Here is a 6,977-nt window from a genome sequence, read left to right as displayed (position 1 = left end):
CAGCCTTTGTGTCTGAAACATTCCTCAGCCCACAGAGGCTTCAACCTTGGAGTCAGAGGCTCCAAAATGATTTGTTAAACCATGTGGGCGCAGGGAAAGCGCGAGCAGGTTGTACGCAAAAAAAAAATAAAATAATCAAATAGCTGCCTCCACAGCTGGGAGTTTTCTTCACGAATTGATGGAACTACCCTAGGATCTGGGAAATATGGCTGGCACCCCATGAAACTATTATTAAAAAAAAAAAAAAATCTGAGCAGGTAAAAATATTCCATCTGTAAAAATGTCTCAAGTCTAAAGGGCACCATCACCCTTGGCCTGTTCAGACCAGTCTGTCGGCTGCATCTGTTATCTGGCCCCACTGTGTTCTCACTGAATGGAAAATAATTGCACAGGTGATGAGCCAAATGCTGAAAATCACAGTCCTCAAGGTGGTCTGGAGGTGTGGGAGAGCTGCCACTAGAGAGGCAGGATTAGAGGAAACTCAAGAGTAATCAGGAGCAAAACCATGGCAGGAATTTTCAGGGAAGAAACCAGCTTTTTAAACCATTGTGTTGATGATGATGATGATGATGAGCAAGGCATATGCATTTAATGCTGAAATGAAACAGATTTAAAAGCTATCAAGAAATAATGATGTCAGCTGCTGAGTGCTGTGACAGCTCCTCAGGATGTCCCATGGTTGGGGAGGGCTCAAAGTCCCCACTGTCGCCTGCCACCCACATCCATGTCCTCACCTCTAACCCATCCTGGTGTCCCCTGCGAGCACCACAGTGAAACCTGTGTCATGCTCCTCCCAATCAGAGAAAATCAAAGTAAAGGGCAGAAGGCAGCATTTGGTTTCATCATTATTTATGGCAAGAAGCTGCCTTTGGAAACAGAAAATGAAGTTTTACCAAAGGAGTGAATTACCAGCTCCTGAGATGTGAGGCTGCAGGTCTCAGCCTGAGAGGTAGGACTGACACAGCCTGACTGTGCCTGGCCCATTCCCTGTGAACAAAGGGTAAATTTTTAGGTTGGTAAAACAAATAACAACTGGTGTTTTCCCTGGTAATGAAATTAAAATGTTGGGAAGGGGACAAAGATCCTTAGGATGAAAATAAAGCACTATTTTTATACTTCATCAGTGCAGGGAGGCTGAGCTGTGGTTTCCTCATCATCAGATTAAAAAAAAAATAGGGTTATACATCTTTTCTCCGAAGCAAGGAAAATACACCTTGTGTGAAGCTCATTGATCCTTTCTGCTCCAAGAAATCATCCTGGTCTCACCAAACCCCCTCCTCTGGCTTTGTACCCCTTCAAACACACTGGTCTGGGGACACTCAGGGTGTGCTGAGACCCTGAAAGGAGCTGCAGGACCCTGTTGTGCTCCATATTAAGACCAGACAGTGTTTTTTCCAAGGTACCAGCTCAGGGTGGGATGTGTAACCCGGGTGGGAAGTGCAAACAGGACACGGATTTTTTCTGTCATGTTCAGTCAAAGTCTTCAGGTGGGATCGCAGAATTAAGGTGTGTGCAGAGCCTGAATTGGTATCCCAGCAGGAAAATCCTTTAATATCCCTCTGAACGACGCAGGTTCTCTCCTGCTCTGCAGAGTCCCGAGTACTGCAGGTGAACAGCACCCTCTGCAGCCCCCCTGGCAGCCAAGGCTGGGAAAACACCCTCAGAGCAGCACTGGAATCCATCATCCCCTATAAATGGAGAGTGTTATTTTTGGCTTCTTGTAAATTTAGGAGAAACTTGCAGTTGTGATGTCAGCTTGATGTAAAGCTGATGAAGTCCTGACAGATCCAGGCTTCAGCTGGATCTCATCCATGATGAGACCAGGATGCTCCAGCAGCTGTGACCAGAACCTGGCCATGGACCAGGACCAAAGCATCCTGGAGCAAAGTCAGCTACAGCAATCAGTACTTTAAAGATCCAAGCAAACTCTAAAATGTTGGGTTTTTTTCCTCTGGTAATGCTTGCTTGGAAACAAACTAATAAAAATATTCCAGTTAACCACAAGCAGGTTGTTTTGCAGGAAATAGTGAGTTATCCTAAAACAAAGAATAAAATTTCTCTGTGTGAATTTAGCGTTCAAGTAATTTTGTATGATCGTATAGAGCTGGAAAAATCTTTAGGTGCCCGGCTAAAAGAGGCTCTCCCTTAGCTGAAGGACTAAAATAGTCATTTCTCTTCCCTGGTGCCTTAGGAGGGCTCTGTGTTCTTCAGATAGAGATGGATGCACTGAACGGGGAGTAAAGCAGAGATCTGGAGGAAGGGCAGGCTGAGAACTGCTCCAAAAACACGGGCAAGAGGCATTTTTAGGCTGGGTAGTTTATCCCATTTCCTTTTGGTGGCACTGTCTGCCCAAATATTACCAACCATCAGCTCCTCGATCTGCCTTCCAAAAATACAGCTCTTGGTGCCGTGAGAAATATGTTGTAGCAAATTGTTTCTGCTGCTTGCACGGGTTAGGGAGGAAAGGTGGAATGAAGGAATTATTCAGCATTGCAGCTGTGACAGATAACCCACCGGGCAAACGCTGGTCCAGGCTGGACCTGAGGGGTTTGTGCATAATTTCCTCTTGGTGGTGGTCACATTGATAGGGTATCTGGAATGACAGCAAGGAATGAGCCACTGGCAAAAATAATACATTTTGGAGATAAGTGTTTCCCTGAGCTTTAGAAAGATGCCACAAGAGCAGCACTCAGACCAGATCTGGGCTCTGCTCCACGTTCTCCAAGAGCAAAAAGCTCTCGAACTGTGCACACAAAGACCCAGTTCTTGCTGTAAAGCCCACCAACCTTAGGTATGAGGAGCCAGCATGGGGACATGGGTGCCGAGCAGCCCTGTGTCCCATGGCAGCACCAAAAACCAGCAGGAGATGCTGCCATGCAGGGAGGTGACCCTTTGGGGCACCCAGGCTGCTGACACCCTGGATGTGAGTGTGACCATGTGTAATGAGTAACTACATGAACTTGATTTTATTCTTTGAGATGCTTGCCACAGGTCCCCTCTGTTGAAGCTCAGCAGAGGGTCTGGCTCTTTGCTTTCCCTGTTTCTCCAGGAGATGGACAACCCTTAATTGCACATCCCACAGTGAGCACCAGGGCAGGTCTCACACGTGTCCCAGGGAAAGGGACAGTTCTGGAGGCATTTCTCATCTTCTGTAGCTTGTGGAGCCAAAATGCACAAGGATACATCCAGCCCCAGCTGAAGGTGCAGCATTTTCCCCTTTCCTGGCCTCCAAGGAGCCTCCAGGGGGGCCTTCCCAGAGTCCTGTTCATGATGTCAGATAATTGCCATGAAGAGGTTTGCAAAGGGTAAGCTCACAATCACCAAGATTCCTCCAGCACACCCATGCTCTGCTCCCCATTTTCCAATCTTCACTCTGATGGTTTTTCCCATCCCAGCCCTTCTCAGCTGCTGGCTTGGTTTTTCCCTTCTCTACAGTGACGCTGTGAGTCCTTCCAGCAAGGATGAACACAAAATTCTTCCTATAGAGTCCACGGGGAGTTAATGGAGCTTAAACAGGACATTGTGAGCAGGGAATGAGCGAGACTGAGCACAAACAAAAGATGCTCCTCCATTAACAAACGAGAAACTGCCTCACTGCGCCCTTTAATCAAGTCGTTGCCCACAAAGCAGTGGTGTTTGCTTCTCTCATGTAAATTTTCCTGCAGCTTTCAAGCACCCTGATTGGTATTTGCAGCTTCGAAGATCTCCACTCAACTGTCCTGTTTGCCATTCTTCTTCCTGGTGTCATTGACTGCAGAGATGTTTCCATGCAAATAGGGTGATCACCTTGAAAAATTAGCCTGCTCCTCATTCCCCCAGGAGGAGTTTCTACCCCCGCCCAGCTGGGCCTGGCAATCTAAAAAAAAAAAAAAATCCCTTTTCTACAATGGAATAATTGTAAAAAAGGTGGAAGGATTTTTGGAGGGGTAAACACAGAGGAAACTTTTTAACTGCAGACAAACACACATGCAAAACTCACAACGTTTAAATTAAATTTTAAGATTAAATACTTTATTTACTCACAATTACTGAGATTTTCAAGGCAATTTAAAAAAAGCCAAGGTCTAAATAACCATTTTTTTCTTCTAGAGAATTAGATATCCAGCTTCCACAAGCTGAAAAGAAGGGTTTATTCTGGTTTCCAATTGCCAGTGGGGTTTGTGTGAGGAACTGCACCTCCACCTGCCTCCTGCCTCCACATCTTCTTCCTCTTCCCTCTGCTCCTGCTCCTGGCCCTGCTTTGGCCCCAGTGCTCTGAGCTTCCCTCCACCATCAGAGAGGGCAGCACAACAAAACTCCTCTTATATAGACACTTCTTTCCAAGATTTTTCCGTGTTTCTACTGATATTTTCCAATAAAAAATGGCTGAGACTCAGATTTTCTCACTCATGTTTGAGCAGGTTATTAGTTTTTTTGCTTGAAAAATTAATCACTGTCTGAGAAATAAAAACACAGAGAGCCTGGTGAACTTCCAAGGGTATTTTACAAGGATCCTTTTTCCTTCAGGAGTGGTAAGATGTGATGGTCGGATTTGAAGTATTTTGGGGTTCAGAAAGAGAGTTTGGGCAGCCTGGGCAGAGGTTTTGCTTTCCACAACAGGCAGGCTGCAGGGCAGCAAAAGCCCCATCTCCCCTGCAGTTATCTGCAGGGTTTTGGTGTGGCTGTTCCAGGTGTTTTGCTGATGGACTATGGAGCTCTCTGAGCTTGCAACCTGCTTGCATCCTCCAGAGACATTCCTGTTTAACCATAAAGAAACTCCTTCTGCATGGTCCAATTCCCTCTGTGAGCATGTGGAGGGTCTGACATGTATGAGAGAGATCATGAGAGCCAACGTTTCCTAGAGAGGTCCGTGTAAGTGGTTTTCCCATGACCATCACATTGCTGTTTCAGCAGCACACCTTGGACTGTTAAATTCTGCTCTGGTTGAACATCAACCCATCCCTTGATCTCCTCTTTGGCAGCTCTCTCTGTTCTCTGTCTGTAATAAAACCAATATTAGATGGTGGTGCTGGTGAAAATGTGCCTGGAGTGTTCCTGAAGGGAACCTGGAAGAGAGATGGAGAGAAACTTTTTACAAGAGTGTGTTTTACATGGAAATGAGAGGACAGGGGGGAATGGCTTCCAGCTGAGAGAGAGTGGGTTTAATTAGATGATAGGAAGAAATTCTCCACTGTGAGGGTGGTGAGACACTGGAACATGTTGCCCAGAGAAATTGTGGATGCACCATCCCTGGGAGTGTTCAAGGTAGGTTGAATGGAGCTTTGAGCAACCTGGGATAGTGGAAGGTGTCCCTGCCCATGGCAGGGGGTTGGCACTGGATGATCTTTAAGGCCCCTTCCAGCCCAAATCATTCTGAGATTCTGTGATATGACCACGAAGTCTGGAGGGGCTGAGTTGAGCACTGTGAGCTGGTGGCTGTTGATGGAACAGTCAAAGCTCAGAAACCTGTTCATGGCTTTGAGCAAAGTGCTCCACCCAGGCTCATTGGCAGTATAACCACGTTCCTCACCCAGCTGCCTCTGCCAGGGAAACTTCCTGCTCTTTCAAGGTCTTATCAACAGCTGCTGTGTGGAAAGTGAACCCGGGGGTTGGGAACAGGGAGCATGACTCACAACTGGCTGTCTCCTGCTGACAGGACAGAGAAAAACACCTTTTCTGCCACACTGTGGCTGGTTTTACAGCATTGCTCTCCTCTCAGCTTCAAGCATGTCCCTGCTGAGCTGGCTCATCTCTGCCAAAACCTCCTCAGCTTTGCCTGGGTGGGAGCGTGGTTGCAGCTCACCAGGCTCCAGATCCTGCTGCTCCTCCTGCTCCCCACAAACTGTGCCAGAGGAAGACCTCGGTGCAGCAGACAGGGCTGCTCGTGGCTCTCAAGCAAAGATGTTGGATGGTGCTTGGGAGCTGCTCATGGAATGCTTGCCCTGACTGCTGGTGCTCAGTCAGGCTGGGCTCTGGGAGGATATGTTGGATGCAACTGGGAAGTGTCCTGGTCCTTTAGGCTGAAGGCAGCCAGTCCCAGGAGGTCCAGCACTATAGAACTGCATCAGCTGGGTCTTACCTGCAGGTCTGGAGATAAATCTTCTCACGGGACATGAGCTACTGCAGGCATTTGTCAGAAGTGCTACCTATATAAAAAAAAAAAAGATAGATATGATACAGATAGATACAGATCAGATATAGATTAGATATAGATAAATAGATATGAAAAGACTAGAGGATTCCCTTCACTGCCTAATTTTTCCTGGAATGCTGCTCCTCCAGTAAAACCTACCCAGGTCCTGGGCAAGGAGGGGCAGAGAAGAGCTTTGCAGCAATTCATAGTGGGGCCCTCCATGCCTGTTTCTGGTGTGTGTGTGTGTAGCCTCTAATTCATCTTCCACACACATTCCTGCAGAGTAGCACTCATGTTTTGCTGCCCACAGAAACAGGCTTCTTTGGTAGCTCCTGGAGGGGAAAACTATTTCTGCTATGTGGCCCCTGACATGTCTTCCCACAGCCTGGGTGGATCTGTCTCTTTGCTGTAGCCATGAAGTTGACCTCTCATCACCACTCACCCATTGCTTCAGGCTGTTTGTACATTGCTTTTTAATTTATTGGGCTCTGCTCGTGTGACTCAGCCTCTCAAAGACACACCATGCATTAGACCCTGATGACCAGTGACTCTGGCTACAGCAGTGAGGTTTAATGTCCTTTTACTTGTATCTTGTACAGTAGGTTAAGACATTATATGTCACTAACAGGTTAATATTTAAAGGGATTTTATCCCTGGATCAGCTGTATTTCCAGTGAAATGCATCCTAGCCCAGAAATCGTTTACAGATGGATAAGAAATTCATAACCCCTTTTTATCTCTAACATGCTCTGTCCCTGCTGAGTTGATTCTTTAATTCCCAGAGTGGTTAAGGGGGAATCTACCAAGAGTTCCTGAGCCTGCCCCAATTCCTGTACTGCAGTGCTCTCCCAGAGAAAATATAAAG

The 6,977-nt window shown here is 46.8% G+C and overlaps 1 long non-coding RNA gene across 1 annotated transcript; it reads right to left on the bottom strand.

The window, feature by feature from the left end:
• Positions 1-4,087: 4,087 nt before the first annotated feature.
• On the bottom strand, positions 4,088-6,667 carry LOC116794427. The gene is made up of 3 exons (XR_004359792.1): positions 6,555-6,667; positions 6,059-6,125; positions 4,088-5,045 (listed from the first exon to the last, which is right to left on the bottom strand). It is a non-coding gene; the product is annotated as an uncharacterized LOC116794427 (long non-coding RNA).
• Positions 6,668-6,977: the final 310 nt, after the last annotated feature.

The sequence above is a fragment of the Chiroxiphia lanceolata genome, chromosome 15, assembly GCF_009829145.1.
Source record: "Chiroxiphia lanceolata isolate bChiLan1 chromosome 15, bChiLan1.pri, whole genome shotgun sequence".
In the NCBI taxonomy this organism is placed as follows: Eukaryota; Metazoa; Chordata; class Aves; order Passeriformes; family Pipridae; genus Chiroxiphia; species Chiroxiphia lanceolata.
This window is presented reverse-complemented; position numbering and strand designations above follow the sequence as displayed.